We start from the raw sequence: 17,735 nt of genomic DNA, 5'->3' as shown, positions 1-17,735 counted from the left end.
GAAAGACAGCAGCGCCTAAATGAGCAGGAGAGAGGAAGACCCAGAGAAAGACAGCAGCGCCGAAAAGAGCAGGAGAGAGGAAGACCCAGAGAAAGACAGCAGCGCCTAAATGAGCGGGAGAAAGGAGGACTCAGAGAAAGACAGCAGCGCCTAAAAGAGCAGGAGAGAGGAAGACCCAGAGAAAGACAGCCACGCCTAAATGAGCGGGAGAGAGGAGGACCCACAGAAAGACAACAGCGCCTAAAAGAGCAGGAGAGAGGAAGACCCAGAGAAAGACAGCAGCGCCTAAAAGAGCGGGAGAGAGGACCCAGAGAAAGACAACAGCGCCGAAAAGAGCAGGAGAGAGGAAGACCCAGAGAAAGACAACAGCGCCTAAAAGAGCGGGAGAGAGGAGGACCCAGAGAAAGACAGCAGCGCCTAAATGAGCGGGAGAGAGGAGGACCCAGAGACAGACAGCAGCGCCGAAGAGAGCAGGAGAGAGGAAGACCCAGAGAAAGACAGCAACGCTGAAAAGAGGGAAGAGAGGAGGACCCAGAGAAAGACAGCAGCGCCTAAAAGAGCGGGAGAGAGGAAGACCCCGAGAAAGACAGCAGCGCCTAAATGAGCGGGAGAGAGGAGGACTCAGAGAAAGACAGCAACGCTGAAAAGAGCGGGAGAGAGGAGGACCCAGAGAAAGACAGCAGCGCCTAAAAGAGCGGGAGAGAGGAAGACCCCGAGAAAGACAGCAGCGCCTAAATGAGCGGGAGAGAGGAGGACTCAGAGAAAGACAACAGCGCCTAAAAGAGCGGGAGAGGGGACCCAGAGAAAGACATCAACGCTGAAAAGAGCAGGAGAGAGGAGGACCCAGAGAAAGACAGCAACGCCTAAAAGAGCAGGAGAGAGGAAGACCCAGAGAAAGACAGCAGCGCCTAAATGAGCGGGAGAGAGGAGGACTCAGAGAAAGACAGAAGCGCCTAAAAGAGCAGGAGAGAGGACCCAGAGAAAGACAGCAGCGTCTAAAATAGCGGGAGTGAGGTGCCAGAGAAAGACACCAGCGCCTAAAAGAGCGGGTGAGAGGACGACCCAGAGAAAGACAACAGCGCCGAAAAGAGCAGGAGAGAGGAGGACCCAGAGAAAGACAGCAGCGCCTAAAAGAGCGGGAGAGAGGAGGACCCAGAGAAAGACAGCAACGCTGAAGAGAGCGGGAGAGGGGAAGACCCAGAGAAAGACAGCAGCACCTAAAAGAGCAGGAGAGAGGTGCCAGAGAAAGACAGCAGCGCCGAAAAGAGCGGGTGGGAGGAGGACCCAGAGAAAGACAACAGCGCTGAAAAGAGCAGGAGAGAGGAAGACCCAGAGAAAGACAGCAGCGCCTAAATGAGCGGGAGAGAGGAGGACTCAGAGAAAGACAGCAGCGCCTAAAAGAGCAGGAGAGAGGAAGACCCAGAGAAAGACAGCAGCGCCTAAAAGAGCAGGAGAGAGGAAGACCAAGAGAAAGACAGCAGCGCCTAAATGAGCGGGAGAGAGGAAGACCCAGAGAAAGACAGCAATGCTGTAAAGAGCAGGAGAGAGGACCCAGAGAAAGACAACAGCGCCGAAAAGAGCAGGAGAGAGGAGGACACAGAGACAGACAGCAGCACCTAAAAGAGCGGGAGAGAGGACGACCCAGAGAAAGACAGCAGCGCCTAAATGAGCAGGAGAGAGGAGGACTCAGAGAAACACAGCAGCGCCTAAATGAGAGGGAGAGAGGAGGACTCAGAGAAAGACAGCAGCGCCTAAAAGAGAGGGAGAGATGACCCAGAGAAAGACAGCAGCGCCTAAAAGAGCAGGAGAGAAGAGCACCCAGAGAAAGACAGCAACGTTGAAGAGAGCGGGAGAGAGGAAGACCCAGAGAAAGACAGCAGCACCTAAAAGAGCGGGAGAGAGGAGGACTCAGAGAAAGACAGCAATGCCTAAAAGAGCGGGAGAGAGGAAGACCCAGAGAAAGACAGCAATGCTGAAAAGAGCAGGAGAGAGGACCCAGAGAAAGACAACAGCACCGAAAATAGCAGGAGAGAGGAGGACCCAGAGAAAGGCAGCAGCGCTGAAAAGAGCAGATGAGAGGAGGACCCAGAGAAAGACAGCAACGCTGAAAAGAGCGGGAGAGGAAGACCCAGAGAAAGACAGCAGTGCCAAAAAGAGCAGGAGAGAGGACCCAGAGAAAGACAACAGTGCCGAAAAGAGCAGGAGAGAGGAGGACCCAGAGAAAGACAGCAACGCTGAAAAGAGCGGGAGAGAGGAAGACCCAGAGAAAGACAGCAGTGCCAAAAAGAGCAGGAGAGAGGAGGACCCAGAGAAAGACAGCAACACCGAAAAGAGCAGGAGAGAGGAGACCCAGAGAAAGACAGCAGCGCCTAAAAGAGCGGGAGAGAGGAGGACCCAGAGAAAGACAGCAACGCCTAAAAGAGCGGGAGAGAGGAGGACCTAGAGAAAGACAGCAGCGCCGAAAATAGCAGGAGAGAGGAGGACCCAGAGAAAGACAACAGCGCCTAAAAGAGCGGGAGAGAGGATGAACCAGAGAAAGACAGCAACGCTGAAGAGAGCGGGAGAGAGGAAGACCCAGAGAAAGACAGCAGCACCTAAAAGAGCGGGAGAGAGGACCCAGAGAAAGACAGCAGCGCCTAAAAGAGCGGGAGAGAGGACCCAGAGAAAGACAGCAGCGCCTAAAAGAGCGGGTGAGAGGAGGAACCAGAGAAAGACAGCAGCACCTAAAAGAGCGGGAGAGAGGACCCAGAGAAAGACAGCAGCGCCTATAAGAGCGGGAGAGAGGATGAACCAGAGAAAGACAGCAACGCTGAAGAGAGCGGGTGAGGGGAAAACCCAGAGAAAGACAGCAGCGCCTAAAAGAGCGGGAGAGAGGACCCAGAGAAAGACAGCAGCGCCTAAAAGAGCGGGTGAGAGGAGGAACCAGAGAAAGACAGCAGCACCTAAAAGAGCGGGAGGGAGGACCCAGAGAAAGACAGCAGCGCCTAAAAGAGCGGGAGGGAGGACCCGGAGAAAGACAGCAGCGCCTAAAAGAGCGGGTGAGAGGAGGACCCAGAGAAAGACAACAGCGCCGAAACGAGCAGGAGAGAGGAAGACCCAGAGAAAGACAGCAGTGCCTAAATGGGCGGGAGAGAGGAGGACTCAGAGAAAGACAGCAGCGCCTAAAAGAGCAGGAGAGAGGAAGACCCAGAGAAAGACAGCAGCGCCTAAATGAGCGGGAGAGAGGAGGAGTCAGAGAAAGACAACAGCGCCTAAAAGAGCGGGAGAGAGGAGGACCCAGAGAAAGACAGCAACGCTGAAGAGAGCGGGAGAGGGGAAGACCCAGAGAAAGACAGCAGCACCTAAAAGAGCGGGAGAGAGGACCCAGAGAAAGACAGCAGCGCCTAAAAGAGCAGGAGAGAGGTGCCAGAGAAAGACAGCAGCGCCGAAAAGAGCGGGTGGGAGGAGGACCCAGAGAAAGACAACAGCGCTGAAAAGAGCAGGAGAGAGGAGGGCACAGAGACAGACAGCAGCACCTAAAAGAGCGGGAGAGAGGACGACCCAGAGAAAGACAGCAGCGCCTAAATGAGCAGGAGAGAGGAGGACTCAGAGAAAGACAGCAGCGCCTAAATGAGAGGGAGAGAGGAGGACTCAGAGAAAGACAGCAGCGCCTAAAAGAGCAGGAGAGAGGAAGACCCAGAGAAAGACAGCAATGCTGTAAAGAGCAGGAGAGAGGACCCAGAGAAAGACAACAGCGCCGAAAAGAGCAGGAGAGAGGAGGACACAGAGACAGACAGCAGCACCTAAAAGAGCGGGAGAGAGGACGACCCAGAGAAAGACAGCAGCGCCTAAATGAGCAGGAGAGAGGAGGACACAGAGACAGACAGCAGCGCCTAAATGAGAGGGAGAGAGGAGGACTCAGAGAAAGACAGCAGCGCCTAAAAGAGCGCGAGAGATGACCCAGAGAAGGACAGCAGCGCCTAAAAGAGCAGGAGAGAAGAGCACCCAGAGAAAGACAGCAACGCTGAAGAGAGCGGGAGAGAGGAAGACCCAGAGAAAGACAGCAGCACCTAAAAGAGCAGGAGAGAGGAGGACTCAGAGAAAGACAGCAATGCCTAAAAGAGCGGGAGAGAGGAAGACCCAGAGAAAGACAGCAATGCTGAAAAGAGCAGGAGAGAGGACCCAGAGAAAGACAACAGCGCCGAAAATAGCGGGAGAGAGGAGGACCCAGAGAAAGGCAGCAGCGCTGAAAAGAGCAGATGAGAGGAGGACCCAGAGAAAGACAGCAACGCTGAAAAGAGCGGGAGAGAGGAAGACCCAGAGAAAGACAGCAGCGCCAAAAAGAGCAGGAGAGAGGACCCAGAGAAAGACAACAGTGCCGAAAAGAGCAGGAGAGAGGAGGACCCAGAGAAAGACAGCAACGCTGAAAAGAGCGGGAGAGAGGAAGACCCAGAGAAAGACAACAGCGCTGAAAAGAGCAGGAGAGAGGAAGACCCAGAGAAAGACAGCAGCGCCTAAATGAGCGGGAGAGAGGAGGACTCAGAGAAAGACAGCAGCGCCTAAAAGAGCAGGAGAGAGGAAGACCCAGAGAAAGACCGCAGCGCCTAAAAGAGCAGGAGAGAGGAAGACCAAGAGAAAGACAGCAGTGGCTAAATGAGCGGGAGAGAGGAGGACTCAGAGAAAGACAGCAACGCCTAAAAGAGCGGGAGAGAGGAAGACCCAGAGAAAGACAGCAATGCTGTAAAGAGCAGGAGAGAGGACCCAGAGACAGACAGCAGCACCTAAAAGAGCGGGAGAGAGGACGACCCAGAGAAAGACAGCAGCGCCTAAAAGAGCGCGAGAGATGACCCAGAGAAAGACAGCAGCGCCTAAAAGAGCAGGAGAGAAGAGCACCCAGAGAAAGACAGCAACGCTGAAGAGAGCGGGAGAGAGGAAGACCCAGAGAAAGACAGCAGCACCTAAAAGAGCGGGAGAGAGGAGGACTCAGAGAAAGACAGCAATGCCTAAAAGAGCAGGAGAGAGGACCCAGAGAAAGACAACAGCGCCGAAAATAGCGGGAGAGAGGAGGACCCAGAGAAAGGCAGCAGCGCTGAAAAGAGCAGATGAGAGGAGGACCCAGAGAAAGACAGCAACTCTGAAAAGAGCGGGAGAGAGGAAGACCCAGAGAAAGACAGCAGCGCCAAAAAGAGCAGGAGAGAGGACCCAGAGAAAGACAACAGTGCCGAAAAGAGCAGGAGAGAGGAGGACCCAGAGAAAGACAGCAACGCTGAAAAGAGCGGGAGAGAGGAAGACCCAGAGAAAGACAGCAGTGCCAAAAAGAGCAGGAGAGAGGAGGACCCAGAGAAAGACAGCAACACCGAAAAGAGCAGGAGAGAGGAGGACCCAGAGAAAGACAGCAGCGCCTAAAAGAGCGGGAGAGAGGAGGACCCAGAGAAAGACAGCAACGCCTAAAAGAGCGGGAGAGAGGAGGACCCAGAGAAAGACAGCAGCGCCTAAAAGAGCGGGAGAGAGGATGAACCAGAGAAAGACAGCAACTCCTGAAGAGAGCGGGAGAGAGGAAGACCCAGAGAAAGACAGCAGCACCTAAAAGAGCGGGAGAGAGGACCCAGAGAAGACAGCAGCGCCTAAAAGAGCGGGAGAGAGGACCCAGAGAAAGACAGCAGCGCCTAAAAGAGCGGGTGAGAGGAGGAACCAGAGAAAGACAGCAGCACCTAAAAGAGCGGGAGAGAGGACCCAGAGAAAGACAGCAATGCAGAAAAGAGCAGGAGAGAGGACCCAGAGAAAGACAACAGCGCCGAAAATAGCGGGAGAGAGGAGGACCCAGAGAAAGGCAGCAGCGCTGAAAAGAGCAGATGAGAGGAGGACCCAGAGAAAGACAGCAACGCTGAAAAGAGCGGGAGAGAGGAAGACCCAGAGAAAGACAGCAGCGCCAAAAAGAGCAGGAGAGAGGACCCAGAGAAAGACAACAGTGCCGAAAAGAGCAGGAGAGAGGAGGACCCAGAGAAAGACAGCAACGCTGAAAAGAGCGGGAGAGAGGAAGACCCAGAGAAAGACAACAGCGCTGAAAAGAGCAGGAGAGAGGAAGACCCAGAGAAAGACAGCAGCGCCTAAATGAGCGGGAGAGAGGAGGACTCAGAGAAAGACAGCAGCGCCTAAAAGAGCAGGAGAGAGGAAGACCCAGAGAAGACAGCAGCGCCTAAAAGAGCAGGAGAGAGGAAGACCAAGAGAAAGACAGCAGCGCCTAAATGAGCGGGAGAGAGGAGGACTCAGAGAAAGACAGCAACGCCTAAAAGAGCGGGAGAGAGGAAGACCCAGAGAAAGACAGCAATGCTGTAAAGAGCAGGAGAGAGGACCCAGAGAAAGACAACAGCGCCGAAAAGAGCAGGAGAGAGGAGGACACAGAGACAGACAGCAGCACCTAAAAGAGCGGGAGAGAGGACGACCCAGAGAAAGACAGCAGCGCCTAAATGAGCAGGAGAGAGGAGGACTCAGAGAAAGACAGCAGCGCCTAAATGAGAGGGAGACAGGAGGACTCAGAGAAAGACAGCAGCGCCTAAAAGAGCGCGAGAGATGACCCAGAGAAAGACAGCAGCGCCTAAAAGAGCAGGAGAGAAGAGCACCCAGAGAAAGACAGCAACGCTGAAGAGAGCGGGAGAGAGGAAGACCCAGAGAAAGACAGCAGCACCTAAAAGAGTGGGAGAGAGGAGGACTCAGAGAAAGACAGCAATGCCTAAAAGAGCGGGAGAGAGGAAGACCCAGAGAAAGACAGCAATGCTGAAAAGAGCAGGAGAGAGGACCCAGAGAAAGACAACAGCGCCGAAAATAGCGGGAGAGAGGAGGACCCAGAGAAAGGCAGCAGCGCTGAAAAGAGCAGATGAGAGGAGGACCCAGAGAAAGACAGCAACGCTGAAAAGAGCGGGAGAGAGGAAGACCCAGAGAAAGACAGCAGCGCCAAAAAGAGCAGGAGAGAGGACCCAGAGAAAGACAACAGTGCCGAAAAGAGCAGGAGAGAGGAGGACCCAGAGAAAGACAGCAATGCCTAAAAGAGCAGGAGAGAGGACCCAGAGAAAGACAACAGCGCCGAAAATAGCGGGAGAGAGGAGGACCCAGAGAAAGGCAGCAGCGCTGAAAAGAGCACATGAGAGGAGGACCCAGAGAAAGACAGCAACTCTGAAAAGAGCGGGAGAGAGGAAGACCCAGAGAAAGACAGCAGCGCCAAAAAGAGCAGGAGAGAGGACCCAGAGAAAGACAACAGTGCCGAAAAGAGCAGGAGAGAGGAGGACCCAGAGAAAGACAGCAACGCTGAAAAGAGCGGGAGAGAGGAAGACCCAGAGAAAGACAGCAGTGCCAAAAAGAGCAGGAGAGAGGAGGACCCAGAGAAAGACAGCAACACCGAAAAGAGCAGGAGAGAGGAGGACCCAGAGAAAGACAACAGCGCCTAAAAGAGCGGGAGAGAGGATGAACCAGAGAAAGACAGCAACGCTGAAGAGAGCGGGAGAGAGGAAGACCCAGAGAAAGACAGCAGCACCTAAAAGAGCGGGAGAGAGGACCCAGAGAAAGACAGCAGCGCCTAAAAGAGCGGGAGAGAGGACCCAGAGAAAGACAGCAGCGCCTAAAAGAGCGGGAGAGAGGACCCAGAGAAAGACAGCAGCGCCTATAAGAGCGGGAGAGAGGATGAACCAGAGAAAGACAGCAACGCTGAAGAGAGCGGGTGAGGGGAAAACCCAGAGAAAGACAGCAGCGCCTATAAGAGCGGGAGAGAGGATGAACCAGAGAAAGACAGCAACGCTGAAGAGAGCGGGTGAGGGGAAAACCCGGAGAAAGACAGCAGCACCTAAAAGAGCGGGAGAGAGGACCCAGAGAAAGACAGCAGCGCCTAAAAGAGCGGGTGAGAGGAGGAACCAGAGAAAGACAGCAGCACCTAAAAGAGCGGGAGGGAGGACCCAGAGAAAGACAGCAGCGCCTAAAAGAGCGGGAGGGAGGACCCGGAGAAAGACAGCAGCGCCTAAAAGAGCGGGTGAGAGGAGGACCCAGAGAAAGACAACAGCGCCGAAACGAGCAGGAGAGAGGAAGACCCAGAGAAAGACAGCAGCGCCTAAATGGGCGGGAGAGAGGAGGACTCAGAGAAAGACAGCAGCGCCTAAAAGAGCAGGAGAGAGGAAGACCCAGAGAAAGACAGCAGCGCCTAAATGAGCGGGAGAGAGGAGGAGTCAGAGAAAGACAACAGCGCCTAAAAGAGCGGGAGAGAGGAGGACCCAGAGAAAGACAGCAACGCTGAAGAGAGCGGGAGAGGGGAAGACCCAGAGAAAGACAGCAGCACCTAAAAGAGCGGGAGAGAGGACCCAGAGAAAGACAGCAGCGCCTAAAAGAGCAGGAGAGAGGTGCCAGAGAAAGACAGCAGCGCCGAAAAGAGCGGGTGGGAGGAGGACCCAGAGAAAGACAACAGCGCTGAAAAGAGCAGGAGAGAGGAGGGCACAGAGACAGACAGCAGCACCTAAAAGAGCGGGAGAGAGGACGACCCAGAGAAAGACAGCAGCGCCTAAATGAGCAGGAGAGAGGAGGACTCAGAGAAAGACAGCAGCGCCTAAATGAGAGGGAGAGAGGAGGACTCAGAGAAAGACAGCAGCGCCTAAAAGAGCAGGAGAGAGGAAGACCCAGAGAAAGACAGCAATGCTGTAAAGAGCAGGAGAGAGGACCCAGAGAAAGACAACAGCGCCGAAAAGAGCAGGAGAGAGGAGGACACAGAGACAGACAGCAGCACCTAAAAGAGCGGGAGAGAGGACGACCCAGAGAAAGACAGCAGCGCCTAAATGAGCAGGAGAGAGGAGGACACAGAGACAGACAGCAGCGCCTAAATGAGAGGGAGAGAGGAGGACTCAGAGAAAGACAGCAGCGCCTAAAAGAGCGCGAGAGATGACCCAGAGAAGGACAGCAGCGCCTAAAAGAGCAGGAGAGAAGAGCACCCAGAGAAAGACAGCAACGCTGAAGAGAGCGGGAGAGAGGAAGACCCAGAGAAAGACAGCAGCACCTAAAAGAGCGGGAGAGAGGAGGACTCAGAGAAAGACAGCAATGCCTAAAAGAGCGGGAGAGAGGAAGACCCAGAGAAAGACAGCAATGCTGAAAAGAGCAGGAGAGAGGACCCAGAGAAAGACAACAGCGCCGAAAATAGCGGGAGAGAGGAGGACCCAGAGAAAGGCAGCAGCGCTGAAAAGAGCAGATGAGAGGAGGACCCAGAGAAAGACAGCAACGCTGAAAAGAGCGGGAGAGAGGAAGACCCAGAGAAAGACAGCAGCGCCAAAAAGAGCAGGAGAGAGGACCCAGAGAAAGACAACAGTGCCGAAAAGAGCAGGAGAGAGGAGGACCCAGAGAAAGACAGCAACGCTGAAAAGAGCGGGAGAGAGGAAGACCCAGAGAAAGACAACAGCGCTGAAAAGAGCAGGAGAGAGGAAGACCCAGAGAAAGACAGCAGCACCTAAATGAGCGGGAGAGAGGAGGACTCAGAGAAAGACAGCAGCGCCTAAAAGAGCAGGAGAGAGGAAGACCCAGAGAAAGACCGCAGCGCCTAAAAGAGCAGGAGAGAGGAAGACCAAGAGAAAGACAGCAGTGGCTAAATGAGCGGGAGAGAGGAGGACTCAGAGAAAGACAGCAACGCCTAAAAGAGCGGGAGAGAGGAAGACCCAGAGAAAGACAGCAATGCTGTAAAGAGCAGGAGAGAGGACCCAGAGACAGACAGCAGCACCTAAAAGAGCGGGAGAGAGGACGACCCAGAGAAAGACAGCAGCGCCTAAAAGAGCGCGAGAGATGACCCAGAGAAAGACAGCAGCGCCTAAAAGAGCAGGAGAGAAGAGCACCCAGAGAAAGACAGCAACGCTGAAGAGAGCGGGAGAGAGGAAGACCCAGAGAAAGACAGCAGCACCTAAAAGAGCGGGAGAGAGGAGGACTCAGAGAAAGACAGCAATGCCTAAAAGAGCAGGAGAGAGGACCCAGAGAAAGACAACAGCGCCGAAAATAGCGGGAGAGAGGAGGACCCAGAGAAAGGCAGCAGCGCTGAAAAGAGCAGATGAGAGGAGGACCCAGAGAAAGACAGCAACTCTGAAAAGAGCGGGAGAGAGGAAGACCCAGAGAAAGACAGCAGCGCCAAAAAGAGCAGGAGAGAGGACCCAGAGAAAGACAACAGTGCCGAAAAGAGCAGGAGAGAGGAGGACCCAGAGAAAGACAGCAACGCTGAAAAGAGCGGGAGAGAGGAAGACCCAGAGAAAGACAGCAGTGCCAAAAAGAGCAGGAGAGAGGAGGACCCAGAGAAAGACAGCAACACCGAAAAGAGCAGGAGAGAGGAGGACCCAGAGAAAGACAGCAGCGCCTAAAAGAGCGGGAGAGAGGAGGACCCAGAGAAAGACAGCAACGCCTAAAAGAGCGGGAGAGAGGAGGACCCAGAGAAAGACAGCAGCGCCGAAAAGAGCAGGAGAGAGGAGGACCCACAGAAAGACAGCAGCGCCTAAAAGAGCGGGAGAGAGGATGAACCAGAGAAAGACAGCAACTCCTGAAGAGAGCGGGAGAGAGGAAGGCCCAGAGAAAGACAGCAGCACCTAAAAGAGCGGGAGAGAGGACCCAGAGAAGACAGCAGCGCCTAAAAGAGCGGGAGAGAGGACCCAGAGAAAGACAGCAGCGCCTAAAAGAGCGGGTGAGAGGAGGAACCAGAGAAAGACAGCAGCACCTAAAAGAGCGGGAGAGAGGACCCAGAGAAAGACAGCAACGCTGAAAAGAGCGGGAGAGAGGAAGACCCAGAGAAAGACAACAGCGCTGAAAAGAGCAGGAGAGAGGAAGACCCAGAGAAAGACAGCAGCGCCTAAATGAGCGGGAGAGAGGAGGACTCAGAGAAAGACAGCAGCGCCTAAAAGAGCAGGAGAGAGGAAGACCCAGAGAAAGACCGCAGCGCCTAAAAGAGCAGGAGAGAGGAAGACCAAGAGAAAGACAGCAGTGGCTAAATGAGCGGGAGAGAGGAGGACTCAGAGAAAGACAGCAATGCCTAAAAGAGCGGGAGAGAGGAAGACCCAGAGAAAGACAGCAATGCTGTAAAGAGCAGGAGAGAGGACCCAGAGACAGACAGCAGCACCTAAAAGAGCGGGAGAGAGGACGACCCAGAGAAAGACAGCAGCGCCTAAAAGAGCGCGAGAGATGACCCAGAGAAAGACAGCAGCGCCTAAAAGAGCAGGAGAGAAGAGCACCCAGAGAAAGACAGCAACGCTGAAGAGAGCGGGAGAGAGGAAGACCCAGAGAAAGACAGCAGCACCTAAAAGAGCGGGAGAGAGGAGGACTCAGAGAAAGACAGCAATGCCTAAAAGAGCAGGAGAGAGGACCCAGAGAAAGACAACAGCGCCGAAAATAGCGGGAGAGAGGAGGACCCAGAGAAAGGCAGCAGCGCTGAAAAGAGCAGATGAGAGGAGGACCCAGAGAAAGACAGCAACTCTGAAAAGAGCGGGAGAGAGGAAGACCCAGAGAAAGACAGCAGCGCCAAAAAGAGCAGGAGAGAGGACCCAGAGAAAGACAACAGTGCCGAAAAGAGCAGGAGAGAGGAGGACCCAGAGAAAGACAGCAACGCTGAAAAGAGCGGGAGAGAGGAAGACCCAGAGAAAGACAGCAGTGCCAAAAAGAGCAGGAGAGAGGAGGACCCAGAGAAAGACAGCAACACCGAAAAGAGCAGGAGAGAGGAGGACCCAGAGAAAGACAGCAGCGCCTAAAAGAGCGGGAGAGAGGAGGACCCAGAGAAAGACAGCAACGCCTAAAAGAGCGGGAGAGAGGAGGACCCAGAGAAAGACAGCAGCGCCGAAAAGAGCAGGAGAGAGGAGGACCCACAGAAAGACAGCAGCGCCTAAAAGAGCGGGAGAGAGGATGAACCAGAGAAAGACAGCAACTCCTGAAGAGAGCGGGAGAGAGGAAGGCCCAGAGAAAGACAGCAGCACCTAAAAGAGCGGGAGAGAGGACCCAGAGAAGACAGCAGCGCCTAAAAGAGCGGGAGAGAGGACCCAGAGAAAGACAGCAGCGCCTAAAAGAGCGGGTGAGAGGAGGAACCAGAGAAAGACAGCAGCACCTAAAAGAGCGGGTGAGAGGAGGAACCAGAGAAAGACAGCAGCACCTAAAAGAGCAGGAGAGAGGACCCAGAGAAAGACAACAGCGCCGAAAATAGCGGGAGAGAGGAGGACCCAGAGAAAGGCAGCAGCGCTGAAAAGAGCAGATGAGAGGAGGACCCAGAGAAAGACAGCAACGCTGAAAAGAGCGGGAGAGAGGAAGACCCAGAGAAAGACAGCAGCGCCAAAAAGAGCAGGAGAGAGGACCCAGAGAAAGACAACATTGCCGAAAAGAGCAGGAGAGAGGAGGACCCAGAGAAAGACAGCAACGCTGAAAAGAGCGGGAGAGAGGAAGACCCAGAGAAAGACAACAGCGCTGAAAAGAGCAGGAGAGAGGAAGACCCAGAGAAAGACAGCAGCGCCTAAATGAGCGGGAGAGAGGAGGACTCAGAGAAAGACAGCAGCGCCTAAAAGAGCAGGAGAGAGGAAGACCCAGAGAAAGACAGCAGCGCCTAAAAGAGCAGGAGAGAGGAAGACCAAGAGAAAGACAGCAGCGCCTAAATGAGCGGGAGAGAGGAGGACTCAGAGAAAGACAGCAACGCCTAAAAGAGCGGGAGAGAGGAAGACCCAGAGAAAGACAGCAATGCTGTAAAGAGCAGGAGAGAGGACCCAGAGAAAGACAACAGCGCCGAAATGAGCAGGAGAGAGGAGGACACAGAGACAGACAGCAGCACCTAAAAGAGCGGGAGAGAGGACGACCCAGAGAAAGACAGCAGCGCCTAAATGAGCAGGAGAGAGGAGGACTCAGAGAAAGACAGCAGCGCCTAAATGAGAGGGAGACAGGAGGACTCAGAGAAAGACAGCAGCGCCTAAAAGAGCGCGAGAGATGACCCAGAGAAAGACAGCAGCGCCTAAAAGAGCAGGAGAGAAGAGCACCCAGAGAAAGACAGCAACGCTGAAGAGAGCGGGAGAGAGGAAGACCCAGAGAAAGACAGCAGCACCTAAAAGAGTGGGAGAGAGGAGGACTCAGAGAAAGACAGCAATGCCTAAAAGAGCGGGAGAGAGGAAGACCCAGAGAAAGACAGCAATGCTGAAAAGAGCAGGAGAGAGGACCCAGAGAAAGACAACAGCGCCGAAAATAGCGGGAGAGAGGAGGACCCAGAGAAAGGCAGCAGCGCTGAAAAGAGCAGATGAGAGGAGGACCCAGAGAAAGACAGCAACGCTGAAAAGAGCGGGAGAGAGGAAGACCCAGAGAAAGACAGCAGCGCCAAAAAGAGCAGGAGAGAGGACCCAGAGAAAGACAACAGTGCTGAAAAGAGCAGGAGAGAGGAGGACCCAGAGAAAGACAGCAATGCCTAAAAGAGCAGGAGAGAGGACCCAGAGAAAGACAACAGCGCCGAAAATAGCGGGAGAGAGGAGGACCCAGAGAAAGGCAGCAGCGCTGAAAAGAGCACATGAGAGGAGGACCCAGAGAAAGACAGCAACTCTGAAAAGAGCGGGAGAGAGGAAGACCCAGAGAAAGACAGCAGCGCCAAAAAGAGCAGGAGAGAGGACCCAGAGAAAGACAACAGTGCCGAAAAGAGCAGGAGAGAGGAGGACCCAGAGAAAGACAGCAACGCTGAAAAGAGCGGGAGAGAGGAAGACCCAGAGAAAGACAGCAGTGCCAAAAAGAGCAGGAGAGAGGAGGACCCAGAGAAAGACAGCAACACCGAAAAGAGCAGGAGAGAGGAGGACCCAGAGAAAGACAGCAGCGCCTAAAAGAGCGGGAGAGAGGAGGACCCAGAGAAAGACAGCAACGCCTAAAAGAGCGGGAGAGAGGAGGACCCAGAGAAAGACAGCAGCGCCGAAAAGAGCAGGAGAGAGGAGGACCCACAGAAAGACAGCAGTGCCTAAAAGAGCGGGAGAGAGGATGAACCAGAGAAAGACAGCAACTCCTGAAGAGAGCGGGAGAGAGGAAGGCCCAGAGAAAGACAGCAGCACCTAAAAGAGCGGGAGAGAGGACCCAGAGAAGACAGCAGCGCCTAAAAGAGCGGGAGAGAGGACCCAGAGAAAGACAGCAGCGCCTAAAAGAGCGGGTGAGAGGAGGAACCAGAGAAAGACAGCAGCACCTAAAAGAGCGGGAGAGAGGACCCAGAGAAAGACAGCAATGCTGAAAAGAGCAGGAGAGAGGACCCAGAGAAAGACAACAGCGCCGAAAATAGCGGGAGAGAGGAGGACCCAGAGAAAGGCAGCAGCGCTGAAAAGAGCAGATGAGAGGAGGACCCAGAGAAAGACAGCAACGCTGAAAAGAGCGGGAGAGAGGAAGACCCAGAGAAAGACAGCAGCGCCAAAAAGAGCAGGAGAGAGGACCCAGAGAAAGACAACAGTGCCGAAAAGAGCAGGAGAGAGGAGGACCCAGAGAAAGACAGCAACGCTGAAAAGAGCGGGAGAGAGGAAGACCCAGAGAAAGACAACAGCGCTGAAAAGAGCAGGAGAGAGGAAGACCCAGAGAAAGACAGCAGCGCCTAAATGAGCGGGAGAGAGGAGGACTCAGAGAAAGACAGCAGCGCCTAAAAGAGCAGGAGAGAGGAAGACCCAGAGAAAGACAGCAGCGCCTAAAAGAGCAGGAGAGAGGAAGACCAAGAGAAAGACAGCAGCGCCTAAATGAGCGGGAGAGAGGAGGACTCAGAGAAAGACAGCAACGCCTAAAAGAGCGGGAGAGAGGAAGACCCAGAGAAAGACAGCAATGCTGTAAAGAGCAGGAGAGAGGACCCAGAGAAAGACAACAGCGCCGAAAAGAGCAGGAGAGAGGAGGACACAGAGACAGACAGCAGCACCTAAAAGAGCGGGAGAGAGGACGACCCAGAGAAAGACAGCAGCGCCTAAATGAGCGGGAGAGAGGACGACCCAGAGAAAGACAGCAGCGCCTAAATGAGCAGGAGAGAGGAGGACTCAGAGAAAGACAGCAGCGCCTAAATGAGAGGGAGACAGGAGGACTCAGAGAAAGACAGCAGCGCCTAAAAGAGCGCGAGAGATGACCCAGAGAAAGACAGCAGCGCCTAAAAGAGCAGGAGAGAAGAGCACCCAGAGAAAGACAGCAACGCTGAAGAGAGCGGGAGAGAGGAAGACCCAGAGAAAGACAGCAGCACCTAAAAGAGCGGGAGAGAGGAGGACTCAGAGAAAGACAGCAATGCCTAAAAGAGCGGGAGAGAGGAAGACCCAGAGAAAGACAGCAATGCTGAAAAGAGCAGGAGAGAGGACCCAGAGAAAGACAACAGCGCCGAAAATAGCGGGAGAGAGGAGGACCCAGAGAAAGGCAGCAGCGCTGAAAAGAGCAGATGAGAGGAGGACCCAGAGAAAGACAGCAACGCTGAAAAGAGCGGGAGAGAGGAAGACCCAGAGAAAGACAGCAGCGCCAAAAAGAGCAGGAGAGAGGACCCAGAGAAAGACAACAGTGCCGAAAAGAGCAGGAGAGAGGAGGACCCAGAGAAAGACAGCAACGCTGAAAAGAGCGGGAGAGAGGAAGACCCAGAGAAAGACAGCAGTGCCAAAAAGAGCAGGAGAGAGGAGGACCCAGAGAAAGACAGCAACACCGAAAAGAGCAGGAGAGAGGAGGACCCAGAGAAAGACAGCAGCGCCTAAAAGAGCGGGAGAGAGGAGGACCCAGAGAAAGACAGCAACGCCTAAAAGAGCGGGAGAGAGGAGGACCCAGAGAAAGACAGCAGCGCCGAAAAGAGCAGGAGAGAGGAGGACCCAGAGAAAGACAGCAGCGCCTAAAAGAGCGGGAGAGAGGATGAACCAGAGAAAGACAGCAACGCTGAAGAGAGCGGGAGAGAGGAAGACCCAGAGAAAGACAGCAGCACCTAAAAGAGCGGGAGAGAGGACCCAGAGAAGACAGCAGCGCCTAAAAGAGCGGGAGAGAGGACCCAGAGAAAGACAGCAGCGCCTAAAAGAGCGGGTGAGAGGAGGAACCAGAGAAAGACAGCAGCACCTAAAAGAGCGGGAGAGAGGACCCAGAGAAAGACAGCAGCGCCTAAAAGAGCGGGAGAGAGGACCCAGAGAAAGACAGCAGCGCCTAAAAGAGCGGGTGAGAGGAGGACCCAGAGAAAGACAACAGCGCCGAAAAGAGCAGGAGAGAGGAAGACCCAGAGAAAGACAGCAGCGCCTAAATGGGCGGGAGAGAGGAGGACTCAGAGAAAGACAGCAGCGCCTAAAAGAGCAGGAGAGAGGAAGACCCAGAGAAAGACAGCAGCGCCTAAATGAGCGGGAGAGAGGAGGAGTCAGAGAAAGACAACAGCGCCAAAAAGAGCGGGAGAGAGGAGGACCCAGAGAAAGACAGCAGCGCCTAAAAGAGCGGGAGAGAGGAGGCCCCAGAGAAAGACAACAGCGCCGAAAAGAGCAGGAGAGAGGAAGACCCAGAGAAAGACAGCAGCGCCTAAAAGAGCGGGAGAGAGGAAGACCCAGAGAAAGACAACAGCGCCTAAATGAGCAGGAGAGAGGAAGACCCACAGAAAGACAGCAGCGCCTAAATGAGCAGGAGAGAGGAAGACCCAGAGAAAGACAGCAGCGCCTAAAAGAGCAGGAGAGAGGAAGACCCAGAGAAAGACAGCAGCGCCTAAATGAGCGGGAGAAAGGAGGACTCAGAGAAAGACAGCAGCGCCTAAAAGAGCAGGAGAGAGGAAGACCCAGAGAAAGACAGCCACGCCTAAATGAGCGGGAGAGAGGAGGACCCAGAGAAAGACAACAGCGCCTAAAAGAGCAGGAGAGAGGAAGACCCAGAGAAAGACAGCAGCGCCTAAAAGAGCGGGAGAGAGGACCCAGAGAAAGACAACAGCGCCGAAAAGAGCAGGAGAGAGGAAGACCCAGAGAAAGCCAGCAGCGCCTAAATGAGCGGGAGAGAGGAGGACCCAGAGACAGACAGCAGCGCCGAAGAGAGCAGGAGAGAGGAAGACCCAGAGAAAGACAGCAACGCTGAAAAGAGCAGGAGAGAGGAGGACCCAGACAAAGACAGCAACGCTGAAAAGAGCAGGAGAGAGGAGGACTCAGAGAAAGACAGCAGAACCTTAAAGAGAGGGAGAGAGGAGGACCCAGAGAAAGACAGCAACGCTGAAAAGAGCAGGAGAGAGGAGGCCCCATGAAAGACAACAGCGCCGAAAAGAGCAGGAGAGAGGAAGACCCAGAGAAAGACAGCAGCGCCTAAAAGAGCGGGAGAGAGGAAGACACAGAGAAAGACAACAGCGCCTAAATGAGCAGGAGAGAGGAAGACCCACAGAAAGACAGCATCGCCTAAATGAGCAGGAGAGAGGAAGACCCAGAGAAAGACAGCAGCGCCTAAAAGAGCAGGAGAGAGGAAGACCCAGAGAAAGACAGCAGCGCCTAAATGAGCGGGAGAGGGGAGGACCCAGAGAAAGACATCAACGCTGAAAAGAGCAGGAGAGAGGAGGACCCAGAGAAAGACAGCAACGCCTAAAAGTGCAGGAGAGAGGAAGACCCAGAGAAAGACAGCAGCGCCTAAATGAGCGGGAGAGAGGAGGACTCAGAGAAAGGCAGAAGCGCCTAAAAGAGCGGGAGAGAGGACCCAGAGAAAGACAGCAGCATCTAAAAGAGCGGGAGAGAGGAGGACCCAGAGAAAGACAGCAGCGCCGAAAAGAGCAGGAGAGAGGAGGACCCAGAGAAAGACAGCAGCGCCTAAAAGAGCGGGAGAGAGGATGA

The sequence above is a fragment of the Heterodontus francisci genome, chromosome 1 (assembly GCF_036365525.1).
Source record: "Heterodontus francisci isolate sHetFra1 chromosome 1, sHetFra1.hap1, whole genome shotgun sequence".
Classification (NCBI taxonomy): Eukaryota; Metazoa; Chordata; class Chondrichthyes; order Heterodontiformes; family Heterodontidae; genus Heterodontus; species Heterodontus francisci.
The sequence above is the reverse complement of the archived record's forward strand: the minus strand, read 5'-3'. Positions refer to the sequence as shown.